The sequence below is a fragment of the Podarcis vaucheri genome (genome assembly GCF_965113315.1).
Source record: "Podarcis vaucheri genome assembly, chromosome: 6".
In the NCBI taxonomy this organism is placed as follows: Eukaryota; Metazoa; Chordata; class Lepidosauria; order Squamata; family Lacertidae; genus Podarcis; species Podarcis vaucheri.
In genome coordinates, this window is record NC_138764.1 from 86146863 (window position 1) to 86162535 (window position 15673).

At 39.6% G+C, this 15673-nt stretch overlaps 1 protein-coding gene and 1 long non-coding RNA gene across 2 annotated transcripts in view; one reads left to right on the forward strand and one right to left on the reverse strand.

Annotated features, from left to right (window-relative positions):
* Positions 1 to 15673, reverse strand: part of SULF2 (sulfatase 2) — a 296927-nt gene that overhangs the window by 192222 nt on the left and 89032 nt on the right. Inside the window, exon 3 of the mRNA XM_082225923.1 lies at positions 10489 to 10605. The gene's annotated coding sequence lies outside the window, so the exon portion shown is untranslated. The remainder of the gene's footprint in view (positions 1 to 10488; positions 10606 to 15673) is intronic.
* Positions 4626 to 15673, forward strand: part of LOC309534395 — a 29183-nt gene continuing 18135 nt past the window's right edge. The window contains exon 1 of the long non-coding RNA XR_014220675.1: positions 4626 to 5209. This is a non-coding gene — a long non-coding RNA (uncharacterized lncRNA). The remainder of the gene's footprint in view (positions 5210 to 15673) is intronic.

Sequence of the window (15673 nt, forward strand, 5' to 3'; positions counted from 1 at the left end):
TCTGTGTTTGTCAAAGGAAACTGGGGAAGAACCTCTGAGATAACATATTGTGGTATCATGTTATAGAAAGTTAAAACTGCTCTAGAGATTACAAGAGTGAATAAAACCACTTAAGATGTTAATGGCTTACTGCTTTCCTGAGCTTGTACTTTTCTTCTTCTACCCCAACTTTCGCCATCTACATCTATAATCATGCCTTCCTTGTTTTGGTTTTGAAGAATCTATACTTTAGAACTCAGCAAGCAATACTCTCAACTGAAAGATAACCTTTAATAAGTTGATTTGCATATACATATATTAGCAAATTCTTTCCTTTATATATTTTATAGCCTATGCTGCATTTGTACACTTAAAGCAACAAACCAAAAATATTTAAATAACTCAATAACATTAGCTAAACAGACTGAGCACTTCCAGACTACCACTCCTTTCAGGTGTTTTTCAATCACATACCTGCACATTCAGGTTGCACAATTATAGTTGATTCAGATGTCTTAGGCAACAAACCCACTTTCCCAAAAGAAATGACTTTTGCCATAAGGAAAGTGATGAAAATGCATTGGAAAGTATGGGATAACAGTTGCTTTGCTGCAACATCGTCTAATATCTCCATAAACAAATCAGAATGAATACTCATTAAACAGCCAGTGTTGTCTAATCTCCCTCCAAACAAATCAGGATGAATGCTCAATAAACAGGTCATTTGGAAGCACCCTTAAACTTGCAAGCTCCGTTAATCAAATCATGATTTGCTAATTGAGTTACACTACCACCCTAGCATGCCAGGAATTGAAATAGGATAATCTTTGCTGTATAAGAGCAGGATAGGGCAGATGGATAATTAATGCATCAATTTCCTCAAAGCGTTTTTATCCCCTTGGCTCTCATGGACACGTTGAATGTTTAAGCAAAGTTCTTTTCCTACACACCCACCTGCAAAAGGAGAGAAAGAATCTCAAAAGGGGTACCTTACTGGCCTTACAAAAGAAACCCACAACAAAATGCACTGCATGCAAAGGCCAGGGGAATATTGGAAGGGGCAGCAGTAAAGGTAATTTACTTGTGCATTTAATTTTTTTTACAAAATCTGTAGATAAAGGAGGATAGGACTGAAAAGAAAAGGGGGGAAAGTGGGGGGAGCACAGGATTGTATAAGAATGAGACTGGCAATTCTGCTTTGTTCCTGATGGGGATTATAAAAAGCACCTTGAACATACTGTGGCAAGGAACAGCAGCATCAGATGAAGCAGCACTGGGATGTGACCTGAATAAATTACAAGCCTGCAGACTAGGACTGAGATCTAGTTGACTTTGTGCCAGCAGTTCAGAAGCAATGGAGCCAATCCACATGAGAGTTTGCTTTGCACTAGGTGAGGCTTGCCCCACCCCCAAACAGGCTCTGGGCAGCTGGGGAAATGTGTCTTAAGTGTATGGTGTGTACACAGTCTGTGTAAAAGCAGATGGTGTTCTGGGTTTCAGTAATTTCAAAAATTTCTTATATGCTATTCTGGGATGAGAGAAGAGATCATAGTTCTCTGCTAATGCAATAGACGCTGGCATGTTCAAAGGATGCAGGTTACATCTAGGGTGCAATTCAACGTAGTGCTCTTCCAATAGTTTCATCTGTGCAAGCAATGTTGCTACCCTCCTTCCCTCTGCACACTATTCTGAGGGTTCTCGACTCCCTCAGAGCCTATTTTGGGGGGGGCATGGAGAGGGAGAAGACTTATCCCCTTAAAATGCAAATTCATTGCAGTAAGGACTTGTCATTTTTTGCTCGGGAAATTCATTAAAGCACCCTGCATACTGATTATGCACCAGTTAAAGGGCTTTATGTTGTAGAGCTAGGAAAAAACTTTGACCCTAGACAGTACTAAGCCAGAGGAACAGTTGACCTGATTTGAACCAACCAGAATAGGTTGCTTGCTTGCTTCCTAAAGTACAAATCGCAGCTGTTGTATTGCCTGGGACTCTAGGGGTATCATTTCTATTACTCTCAACAGCTAAGTAACATTCAAATCAATTTCTCAGAGCATAAGCCTATTAAGGGCTCTTGAAAGTTGCACAATTAGCATTTTAAAAGGAGAACAATTATCTGGTATATCACAAAGTGTGCTTTGCTCTATGGAGCGAGCTGATGGTCCTTACTAGTGTTATGACTAGATTTTTAGTATTCACAGATTCTCCAGTTCTCAGAACAAGACGGTTTATAGCCTCCATTATACTTTTCTTGTGGAGAAGAATTAGCCTGGGATCACAAAGTAACCTTTTAAAGGTTAATAGTCACCAGAAATAAATGTTAAGCATATTTTCCCTATTCCTGATAGATATTATTCAATTAATCTGAAACAAAAAAGTCATGCTTTAGTTCAGGTACATGCTTAGCGTACCGAATAGCTTCTTTCTAGTTGGATTAAAATATTTCCTGAAATAAAGAAACCTGGGTGTTTTGTCTGGAACATATCTGGCAGAAAATCTGGAAAAGCTAGAGGGGCATGAGAATGTGTTTCCTTACTATTCTATTCCATATTGAACTTTGACTTCACGTCAGAGCCTAAAACTACCAGCTTACTAATTAGTATGAAATATCAAGGAGAAATAAAGTTTGGTTCATATTTTAATGTGAACTTTGCTGATCCCAAACTTATATCAATACGATTTTGTACCTCTCTGAAGTACTGCAATTTCAGTGTTAAAAACCCCCAGCATGCTTGATGGGGAAAATGGGTGTACAAAATTGTACACTGAAAAATTCAAATAAATAAATAAAAGTACCCGTATGTTATAGCCAATGTAGTGCTTGTAAGAAAAACGCTGGGGCCTAATTTGAATAGCAAAGTACTTTGTATCTGGTGGGCGGGGCTTGTGTGTTATGTTTTGGAATCAGCCCCTCCCTTCAATGTGTGTTCCATTAAGAATGTCAGTTAAGAAGTACCAACTGCCTCTTGCTTCTTGCCTCAGACTTGCCTCATGTTGTTTTATCTAGTTTCTTTCATCATGTTATTTTGTTACAGTTTTCTCTCAGTTTATTACTGAACTTTGTTCACATTTCTGTGAGCCGCTTATTTTTCTCAAAGGAAAAGAAACTCTGCTGAAGAATGGTAGAATATCCTAAACTTGGGTGTGTGGGAGGATATTCCCAGTTTGCCAGGAGGAGTGATTTTGTTAACCACCCCCTACCTCCACAGCAGTGCCCACTTAAAATCATTAGCAGTATGCTTGTTCTGCTGCAAAATGTTTTCCACCTGTAGAATGTTGTACACGAGAATGCATAAGCTGGTTTGCTGGTTACGTTATTTCACAATAGATTGCACAATCTGTTGTGTAATGAATTTCCACTAGCACAATGGTTGTGCTGGTTTCCTCTGTTGCATTCAGCTATCACCTGTGGCTCCTAGAAGCTGTCAGCGTGCAACAGCAGCCACCCCTCAGGAACAGCTTTGACTGGACAGCTAAAGCAGGTAGGTCTCAAACCTTCAGTGAGTTAGGGACTTCCCCTGCATGCAAAGACAGACTACGATGGATTGAGTGGACAAGACTAAAAGTGGGTCCAATGGTCAAGAGGGTGGTTTCTGCACGTGCTGTAGAAGGAAGTGAGGGGCAGATGGGGCTGGTCAACCTGGGAAGGTAGTCCACCTAGGACAGGCTTCCTCAACCTTGGCCCTCCAGATGTTTTTGGCCTACAACTCCCATGATCCCTAGCTAGCAGGACCAGTGGTCAGGGATGCTGGGAATTGTAGTCTCAAAACATCTGGAGGGCCAAGGTTGAGGAAGTCTGACCTAGGAGATACAAAACTCTGATCCTAAACCTCCACTGCTTTGTGGTTATACTCACTTGTGAGAAATGCTCACCCCAAGGAAAAATCCATTATCTGCTACCATGAGGGATATCTTCGGGAGGAGCAAACCCTACACAAATCCTAAGTCAGTTGGAGACTTTTTTCCTCCTTGCAGCAACTCTTGCAGCCAAGCTAGTGCCAAGTATTGCTCTGCTTTCCTTTGGACCACATCAGCGAGGCTGAGAGGGGAGGCGGTCTTGTTGTCTGGGCAGCCCAGGATCTCCATACGCACTGCCCAGGCTTGCACCCCAGAGAGGTCACTTCATTGCTGCTAGTGCAGCAAAAGCAATGAGGAAGGCAGTAGTTACTGGTCTCTGCAGCCACAGCAGGCACTGCGATTCTTCTGTGGTCTGACTTCACCCCAGGAGGCATACTCGATTGTCTCTTGAGACAGGCAGATGCAAACAAAAGACCTCATATTTTTATGAGAACACAATGGATTTTCAGTAAGTCAGGAAGGCCAAGGTTCCAGCAATTTCCTTTACCTATTTATGTACTCTGAATTGTCAAAAGGAAAAAAAACAACGTATGCTATGGTATGGGTGTGTGCTATATGGTCACAACCAAGAGAACTTTGTTCTTCAAGGGGACATATCTGAACTGCTGCATCTTAGTCATTCCTTAATGGATTTTTGCTTGGATTTTGCCAGTTTATATTAGTCACAACACAGGTATTCCATGTCAAACTTCCCCAAGATGGGTGCAATTATTTTTATTTCATAATAATAGAACGCTTTTTGACCAGGCTTCTGCTTTAAACAAGATGGGGAGTGCTGGATATTAATCAGACCTATATCAAAGAAAGGAAGACCTGCAAGTACTACATATTCTTCAACCAGATTTGAACATTGCAGAAGAAGCAACGTTGTCCATAAGCAGGAGCTGATGCCACAGGTATAGGAAACAGCAACTTTGAAAACCTGGAAGAAGGCAGCAGTAGCTTGTAATGTATGGTTTCCCCAATGTTTTCGATGAAGCAACCAGAAAAAAAAGGACAAAGTCTGCAGCAAAACCTTTTAAACAGAAATAATTTACCATAGCCTTCTCAGGGAGTGCAGTACATTCTTACATCCATGGAGTTAAAGCAACAGACAAGCAAAATTGTGGGATGATGCATGAGGTTTACAATTTTTTGGTACACTGCCATCTTATCTACAAGAACTGCAGCTGGTGCAGGACAAGGAAAAAAAGGGACCATCTCCCTAGAAGATTAATAGTTTGCTGCATGGAAGAACAAAGTGTAGATAAACATAAATAAACATGCATTGAACACTGTCTGCTGCGTATGAGCTAAATCATTCTGCCAAAGGGAAATAAAGAAAAGCTACTTTAACATTTAGAACAGTGCAAGACAGCATGGATAAACTCAGGTAAGCAGAGTTTACTGGCAAAAAAAAAATCCCCAGCATTAACACCTGAATACATTTTCTGACATGGTGTACTTTATTAAAGATGCTTTGCAGCCACTGAAATCCAATAGTTTAATTGCACTAGGAAGCTGATGAAGATAAAAATGTTAATTCTTAGGAGCATGCTTTATCAAAGGATGTAAAATGCAATCTGAAAGACACTGATGTATTAACATTCAAACAGCATCATTAATGTAATTAATTCTCATTCTAAATCTCCTCTTTTGTTACTAAAGTCCTGTGAGATAAGCAGGGTTTATTTAAGTCTGTACACGTTCACACACACACACACACACACACACACACACACACTTCTAAAGATAACAGAAAACAGATTTATACAGATGGGAAACCTTCAATTTCTAACCACTGTTCTTTGTTAACAAGTCTGGCATTGACTTCTGATTAAGCCAGAGTTTCTCCAAATAACTTGACTTGTTTCACTAATTTGAAATTCATTCTTTTTATAACACTTACCATTAAATATAAAAATTCTTAAACACTTTACAATAAGAATTCAGTTAAAAAAACTATGAACAACATCCAATTACCTCAAAAACTGGATAGAAATGCTACTGTACATCACAAATAAAACTGAGCAGTGTACAAAACTGGGAACGTGTTTCAGAGGGTGGGTGCTAACACCAAGAAGACCTGTTACTGCTTTGTCACATGTGGTATTATGGAACGATCAGCAAGATTTCCTCAAAGATCATATGACTAGCCTGGACTGTACTGGAGAAGGTATCCTGGTCCCAAGTTGTTTAGGACTAAGTATCAATAAAATAATCTCAGACTTGACTTGGTAGCTAATAGGTGCCCAGTGCAGAACTTTTCACACTGGTGTGATTATGTGCAAATCTGGTTGCCTCAGTAGCTGCATTTTATGCTGTTTGCAACTACCGAATCAGGCACAGGAGTGGAGCCAATGGCAGTGCATTAAAGTAATCTAATTGGGAGATTACCAATGCATGAATCACCATGGCAAGACTATGCTGTCTAGGAATGATCCTAGTTGGCACACCAACACAAATTAATTATGGGCACCCCAAGACACTGACATCACTAGGGATTCTAACAACAGTTCATCTAGGATCACCCCCAAAGTATGCTACTTCAAATGCAGTGTGACCCCATCTAGAGCTGGTACACAATCTAATTCCCAGACTTGGGAATTAGCCATCCACAGGGCCTCCACCTTGTCAAGATTCAATCACAGTTTATTATCCTTCATCCAACCCATTACAGTATCCTGGCACCAGTTTGGGAAAGGCAAAGCCTCTCCTGATTAAAATATTACAAAGAAACAAAGATGCGTATCATCTGGATATTAGCTCACAAAACTGGATGTTCCCCACCCCTGATTTAAAGGTTTGAAGGTCATCACCAGCATATATATTCCTCTGGTTCTCATCCCTTGGTCACTCGCAACTGACTCCATCATTATGTTTGAGAGCACAGGATGTGATATGAAAGTTCTGTACACAGTATGGATCTGTGTGGATCATTGACTCATGCAAATTACAAAGGAATACAATCATTAAGTGATGACAATGCACCTATGAACCAGCTTCAAAAGTACCCTTTTGAATTATGCACATTTCAGTAAATACAAATAAAAAATATGAATTGGTGTGAAGCGTAACAAAATACTGGTGTCTATTTGCTTAGTTTGCAGTGGATGCTTGATAGATGCACTTAAGATTTACCGAATGACTACTAGACTTTATAATTCTCTAGTGGAGGTAGGGGAATGCCCTTTAATCAGTCTGTAGTTAATTGGTTTTCATTGACTTCTTTTATCCAAGTTGCCTGGAATGATACATGCATGCAAAACTTTTAAAGCTCCAACAATCTTCTCTTGTTTTCCTGATATTCACAAGAATGCAAAAATGTGCCCTATTTAAATATTATTGCAATGCACAATGAAATTTGGTTAACTATACAGATTTATTCTTTCTGAATTTCAGCATAATTCTGTAAGTATTAATACATAAGCATTTAAATATAGATGCATGGTTATATGTATTTTTAATGTGTCAGTTACTTTAGGAAACCTGGAGTCTGCAGGCTTACATTATACATATAGTAATGTGTATAATAATACACATTATATGCAATAATTGTTCATATTTTTAGAAGTAGTAGTAGAAAACCCCAAACTCGTCACTTCCAATCTTCTAATTCCAAGATGGGAATTAGAAAAAAAAAAATCAGTTTGGATGCATTCAACATTGAAATTATCAGAAAATTCTATCCATACTGCTTATTCAATCATGACTGCTTCACACTCACCACCTTTTCTAGAAGCTTGGTGTAACTCCTGATCATTAAAGGCCATTAATTTATGTCCCTATTGCCAACCATTGAGTGTCATGCTGTGCAACGGCCCAGGGCATATAACCTACAAGTCTGTTATGCAAATATGTTATCATACTGTATTTTCCACACTATAGAGAAAGTTTATTGAAACTTATAAGCGAACACCTCAATAAATGCAATCAATCGATCAAAATAATATAAAACAGCAAGATCATGAAATACCCATAAATCAGACTGGATAGTACAAGACAGAGGAGAAGATGGGTAGCATTTTAGGTATTGCAAAAAAGCTCAGGGATAGGGCAGGATGGAGTGTACAAGAAAGAAGGGAATGTGCTTATGGATGCATTTTTGTAGGGTTGTCTGTATGGGCACGGGCATGTTGAAAATGATAATAATGGATGGATGACCAACCTTTGCATAGGCACTACAACGAACACAGGTAACTAACTAGGTTTGTGACGCTGCTGGAAAGAGGCAAGATGGGAATGCAGACTTGGTCAGGGCAATGAGTTGGGTCAGCACACCTGCTTGCGTTTCATGCTGTGCTACTGCTTGCTCTCCTGCTCAGTGTTCTACTCTAGAGGCAAAACTGCTCCAAAGCTCTTGGAGCTCCATAATACACACAAACAAGATTGGCAGCACCTCATTTCAAAACTCTGACTTCTATTACACTGGGGGGGGGGGGGAATGTTGACCTACAATAGTTTTATAGGTCTGAGGCATATGAAGCACCAAAATAGGACTTTGCACATGGCCTCCATTTCTTTTAATCCAGCTTTCTTTAATCATAGCTTCAAGGGCATACGGAGGTCTAAACAGACTTGATTTTGAAGCACAGATGAGCACCCTATTCCTTTTTGGCCTTGGAGTTAGAGAAGCACAAATTATGCAAGTACAAGTAGGATTGCAACTGACACAGCAACCCAAAAACACAATATCTATGATTATAAAAATAAAAAATGATGTAGATCATCCAAAGAGGATGTGTGTGAAGCTTTCGCTTTTTTCTAAAACTCTGTACTAAACTTGACCTCTGTAAAAAAGAAGAAGAGGTTGCACATCTTGTGCAAAAACCAAAAGGGGATCTGGCAGGCCATTTTATTTATTTATCCTTGCAGCATATTGGGAGCATCATTTTAGAACTCCAACACATGACAGGAAGCATCTGCCTGGCTGCCCAGATACAATACTCCTTAGGCAGAGGAAACAGGGATAGGATGCTGCCCTATACAAAGTCAAAGTGTTTGTCCATTTAGCTTGGCATTGTCTAGCTGACTGTAGCTCTCCAGGGCCTCAGGAAGATGGCATCTTTCGCATCATCCTACTACTTCATCTCTATAACTGAATACATGAGGGACAGAAAATGGGATCTTTTGCTTCTGAAGCTTGTAATCTACCAGAGCTATAGTTCCTAATTAAGCTAAGTAGGCCAACAAGGTTCCATGTGGGTCTGCCTTTGAAGGTGGTTCAGAAACAGCAACATGTACACAGTGTGGCTGAACAGAAGAAGAACCTGGTTCAGGCCAATGGCCCATCTACAATAGTCCAGCATCCTGTTCCCACAGTGAACAATCAGATGCTTTCTCAAGCGTCTAATATTAGGCTCAGCCAAGGAGCATGACTCATTTTTGGAGATGCTTTTTGTTACTGGAAGAAATGTACACTCTAGGCTAAATCCTGTTTAAGAGAAAAGCTGTACTTGGAACCAAGGCAAACATGAGAGATCTTCACTTGGTGCAGTGCCACATAAATGTTCATCTAATAAAGTGGAAAGAACACAATATGAAAACTATGTTTTAGAAAACTACGGTACATCCTCAATCCAGAAGGACTTTAGTGAGAGTAAGTCTAATTGTCAAACTTATTATCTATGATTCTATGTCCGGGATCTAAGTGGTAGCTGATTCACACCACAATGAGTCATGGAATTACCGTAGAATTTTCTCTATTCGTGATCAAGGTCTGAGGTAAACTGAAGATGCCATGGACAGAACTAGCATTTCCAATTAAACGTTCTTGTTATATGTCTTCCATACAGAAAACAGCCTCAGCCCAAGCTCTTTTCTTGCTATAAGTCTTCTAGGATTTTTTGCCTTCACCCTCTGAAATAACATTAACTGGCACTCTTTTCATTGCTTTTACTAGGTCAGCTGAAGATACATTAACACTGAATATACATTAAAGTGAGAGGTCAGAGGGAACATACATGAAAGGTGACTACTGAAGCCAAGAAGCTAGGATGATACCGAGCAACAGAGCAAACTAGGTCATTTGACTCGTGACTTGTGTATTTGGATGCTAACTGTATTTGCTTAACAGTTCATTTCTTCAGAGAATGCAAAATCTGGCTCTTTAAGGCCATGAAACATGGTAACATAATTTGTATGTAAGTTAGATTCAAAAAGAAATACTGCAAATGCAGTATTAAATACCAATTTACACATTTAACAAGCACCATTGGAAGCATTTGCATGCAGTAATAGATCACCTTCTTAATAATAACAATATTTCTTATACCTTGCCCATCTGACTGGGTTGCCCCAGCCATTCTGGGTGGCTTCCAACAAGAATACAAACAAAACAAACAAATCAAATATTAACAGCTTCCTGAAACAGGGCTGCCTTTAAATGTCTACAAAAAATTATATAGTTGACTCTGTGACATCTCTTTGACATTGCAAAATGTGAGATTAGATCACATCTATTTTTTACTTGTTGACACACTCTTCAATTTTCATTCTTTAACTGATTCCATTTGTGTGTGTGTGCGCGCGTGTGTGCATGCAAGTAACATGAGGTACAGCAGGTGAAAAGCATTGCAAAAGCATCTTTATACAGATTTTGCCTTTTGTTTCCTATCACTCACAGTTCATGTAATCCTGCATTAAACATGAGCAACTCATTTAAAGACTTACCTTCAATTCATTCCTAAGAAAGTGAATGGTCTGTACTGGACATACAAGCAGGGAAAGGCAACAGATTTTTTCCAAGGTGCCTGAATAGGTATGGAAGCTGGATGAAAAGTGCAGAACCTGAATAAAGCAAGGAAGAGAGATTACATTTACACGTGCCTGAAAAGTTAGAGAGAAGTAATATCACTGGCATTTTCCCAATCTCTCTCTCCCTGCCTCTTCCATATTGCAGATTCACATCCCTTCTCAATGCATTAAATTTTTTGCTTAAAATGCATATAGGGTGTGCATTTTAGAGAACGAAGACAGTGAGTTACACACACACACACACACACACACACACACACACACATATATATATATATATGAATGAATATAAATACATTCTAATACTCTTTCTCGAAAGTGGCCAACTAGATGCTTCTAGAATATCTCATGCAATAAGGCAATAAACCTGGCAATAATGCGATGGAGCAAAAAACAGAGGTTGTCTTCTATTTTACCTATTTATCTGTTTACTGAAGGCATCCAATATACATAATCTATCTATTAAATATGTAGTAGGTTCCTTTGTTTGTCCCAAACCTACCACCATATTGTACCGCTAGGCGCTTTTGCATTTGAAACAAAATAGAATAACATCAATGGCGGACCTTGATGTCTCATACTTCAGTGGGGCCTGTGCGATGTCAAAATGTGGCACCCTCCCCCTACTTTTTGCCTTCCATTGGATGTCATAGCTGCAGTGCCCCAGAAGCTCTGCACCTGGTCGACGACACCAGTTGCGCTCCCCTAGATCCAACTTTGATAACATCTCCACTATTCACTCTCTCCTTGCCATTGATAAGCCACTATCATCATGTTCCTCTTTAGGCTGAATGTTTTCTAATTTAAGAAACTCCAGCCTCTCGAACCTTCCTCCATATGGATAATGCTCCACCTCATTAGTCAATCTCTTTCATTTGAGTTGCAGAAGTAGGAAAGCCAAATGGATGTATTTTAGTTATCTGTACAAGCTTTCTGATTGTTTTCCATCTGTCTCCCTATGCCCCCTTTCAGATTATGATGAAATATACTTCATACTTAGGGTATCCTAATATTTCTGCTGAGCTATGTAGTTGCCAGAGCATAATTTCAATACGGCTTTTGAAAAACCAAAATGAAAAAGCAGGTATCATTAAAATCTCAAACTTGGCAGCAGGAAGGTCAGCACTTCTGTCTTGCAGATGAGCCCCATATTAATCCAGATAATCAGAGCAACACTGTGAGTCCTTCTAAGGGTAAAAACTGGCACTTGCCCACCTTGTCTCCATGGAAATGTAGTCTTGTTTAATATCTCTTTACAAAATGTAAAGAAGCTCTGAAATTTACGAAGGTAATCTTGTTTTATTTCATGCATATCACTGAGCATGCCCAGAGCTATGCTAGTCAGCTATAGCCACTCAGGAATCTTAAATATATTGCTGAGATTGCTTTCTTCTTTTCTGGTACCATTTTCCCAAAGAGTAAAAGAAGTGCAGTAGCCATTTATCTCTGCATATAAATCTCAAAAGATTTATTATATGAAGAGTCATTGCAAATTGCCTGTCGAAATTGCGTTCGTGATGAACAAGAACGACACTAAATTTTGCAGCTTGATTAAATCTCCCAGATAACATAGTAATGAATGCAAAACTCTGTCACTAAAATAAATGTGGGTGTTCTTCTCTCAAAAGTAATATGTATGTATTTATTTCATTTGTTTATTTGAACCAGGGGTGGAGCGAATCAGTGATGATGTGCTTCAGTTCCTTTATTTCACTGGGTACCAGACAGCTTCATACTGACACCATCTTGTAATGAAGATGCACTGTAATTGCCCAGCATTTGACGGATGTGCATAGGTATACTTGCTCTGCTTTGTGTGTGTGTGCGCCCAGGGGTGAAATATGGCCACACCACACCCCCTTAGTATCACCACTTACAGGGCCTGCTTCACACCCCAAATGTTTTTGCCTCACTGGAATGTGTTCTTGAATTCCTATGCCTCTTGTTTCTTTGCACAGAAACTAGCTTAGTGAACAAAGGTAAAATGTACCTTCGTAGCTCTGCCCATTTACCTGAATTTGAACCTGACCTAGAGGATACCAACTTGGAAGTGACCTCATCCCAGGAGGCACTTTGCTGAGGGCCCCCTCAAACAGCCCTCACATACCTGGTTCACCACAAGCAAATGGAATTCCAGGTCAAAGATAAATAATATGATGCCAGAGGGGGCTGCTCAGTGATTATTGACTATGTATATTAGAAAGTACTATGCTCCGGTTAAAAAAAAAAAAGGCAGCACCCATCCACCAGGAGAGACAATAACACATTCACAAACTGGAGGAAGGGAATGCAGGGCTAATGCAAATTTGCTAACAAATATACAGAAATTTCAGTGATAATACACAGAAATGTGGACCCCGCAACCAATTTCACTCAATTGAATTAAATATCAGACTATTACAAATGTCCTGCACTGCAGCTTGCAACATAGAATTACAGTGGTACCTTGGGTTAAGAACGTAATTCGTTCCGGAGGTCCGTTCTTAACCTGAAACTGTTCTTAACCTGAGGTACCACTTTAGCTAATGGGGCCTCCCGCTGCCGCCGCACGATTTCTGTTCTCATTCTGAAGCAAAGTTCTTAACCCGAGGTACTATTTCTGAGTTAGCAGAGCCTGTAACCTGAAGCATCTGTAACCTGAGGTACCACTGTATGTTCCTTCCCCTGCACAATGTTCTGGGGTTTTTCCCAACCCCCTCCCCAAACCAATTTCAGGGGGTACATATGGGAAAGAAGAGGAGAAACCCCATTTCTCCAGCAGAAGCCCTTTTTAGGTGAATCTCGCCCACTGATCTTTATTGATGAGATTCCAAGTATGTTTATATTGTTTTATGCATGTTTTAGAACATTCCTACAGATGCCTTCCTCAAGCAAGGGCCCTCCATGCAACTCATACTAGGGGTGGAAAAGCAGGAGAAGAAAATTCATTGTTCTTTCCCATCCCAACCTACATATTTAGTCTGTATGTAAATAAGGCTGAACTTGACAGATTTTTGCCATCCATGGTTAAGGTATCGTTCAGATTTATTATCTGTGAATCACCTTTCTGAGATTAAAAACCCAGTAGCAATTAATTTGTCATCTTCTGAAATATTTGGCAAGAAGCTACTCCAGTCTAACAAGCAGCCATGAAATTCATATTCAAAACCTCTCTCTGGGAAATTAATCCTCAGCAATAAATTGCCTTTACTATGGAGAACAATTATTACATTCATGCTCCATTTATGACATGTGGCCAAACTGATAACTCATCTATGATAATATTCTCTCTCTTTCACACTAACGCACACCCCTGCCTTCATGGCCAAGAATGCTAGCCTCTTTACATTCTTGGGAGCTACTTACGATAGTGTTCTGGGGGCCAGAAGTACATTTATGGTTGCCTTAGAAGTTTCCAGACTCCATAATAAAGCTGTTTTTGTGTAGCGGTAAGAATTTCACAGTACTGTAGTGCACATCCTTAGGTATAGCATTAGCATTCAAATACACACATTTATATGTTATCTACACATTACATATAAAATGCAAGAGAGAGATGGGGCATTAAAGTGTGAAAATCTATTCCTACAACTTAAATGCATCTTTCATTTCAAGCTGTGGGTAAACATACTGGATTCAAATTTGACAGTCACTAGGGACCAGATAAAATCACTCTAGTGGCTAGATTTGGCATTTCAGTAGGTCATCCCTGAGTTAGTTTATTTCCTATTGTTGTTAAGTGTTGATAATTCTTATACATTTGCAAAATGTTGCAATTATACATAATAGTTTTGCATAATTATACAAATAATTTTGCTCAGTACAATTTCGAGAATGGCTTTCGAAATTTTTCTTCTTCAAACAAGTATTTTGGGTAAATACAGCAATATCAAAAGCTGTATCTATATCTATAGTATAGTATTGTAGGCCAAATGACAGGAAAGCTCACCACAAATGGGTAAGTAAATAACCCCCATTGTAAAAGATAGCAGTGCTTCTTTCCTCATGGAATGTCTTGCGTTGGAGAACAGCTGTTTTGTTTCAATTATTTATGATCACAACTCGGCATGCAGTACATCACTAGAAATGTTATTGTTTGGTTTTGCAAAGGCACACATGCCGTAGCAACAAGACATCTCTCTAACCCATCTGTTGCTAAATCATTGATGAAAATGGAATGAAAACTTTTCATTTGCTGGCTGTTTGTCTACTTGGGCAAGAATTAGTTAAATTTTAAATGAAGAAGGAAAAGGAAGGTAACACTAAAAGAAACATTGCATTAAATTGGATCTTAAAACGTTTCCCCCTTGCATGCATGACTTACTCCATATGCAACATCAGAGGATATACATGCTAAGTAAAACACACTATAGTTAAAATACAGCAACAATTAACTTGTTGAAAAGCACATTCAAATGGGAAGAAAAAGGGCGGCTACTTAGTTTCCATATCTTTCCTTTGATTTGTTTTACAATTTCTTTAGATACATGTTTGTGACCTTGTGTCCTGACAATACTGTGATTTTCCAGATCTAGGAGGCAGTTAATGTGAACCTCCGTTCTCTTGCACTACTGTGGCAGGCATATTAGACTTCATGTCATTGGAATAAATATTCTGTAGGCTACAAGCTTTAACAGATTAATTGGTGTAATTAAAATTGACTAAAGCTTTAATTGCCAATTTAAAAGGCATATCAGTTATTCAGGAAGTAGCCCTGTGGAATGGACTCTTTTTGTTCCCTAAAAGCACCTTTGCCTGAGCAATCTCAGATAAGGCAGCTTCTGTGTAATGCACAGTGACCAGTGAAAGGATACTTAGAGCAACATGGTGAAGCCCTAACCACTGCCTCTCGCAAGATCTAACACAGCTGGGCGTAAACACATAAAAAGCTTAAGGCAAGATGCAGTGGCGTAGCGTGGGTTGTCAGCACCCGGGGCAAGGCAAGTAATTTGCGCCCCCTAACCCGTGGATTTTAGCACTGCGAGCCCGAGCGCCCCCCCCAGATGTTGCGCCTGGTGCGGCTGCCCCCCTGCACCCCCCACGCTACACCACTGGCGGGATGCACAGAGCGAGGCAAGCAGTGGTATCAACAAATGCAGCACCAGCAGATAACTGAGGTTTA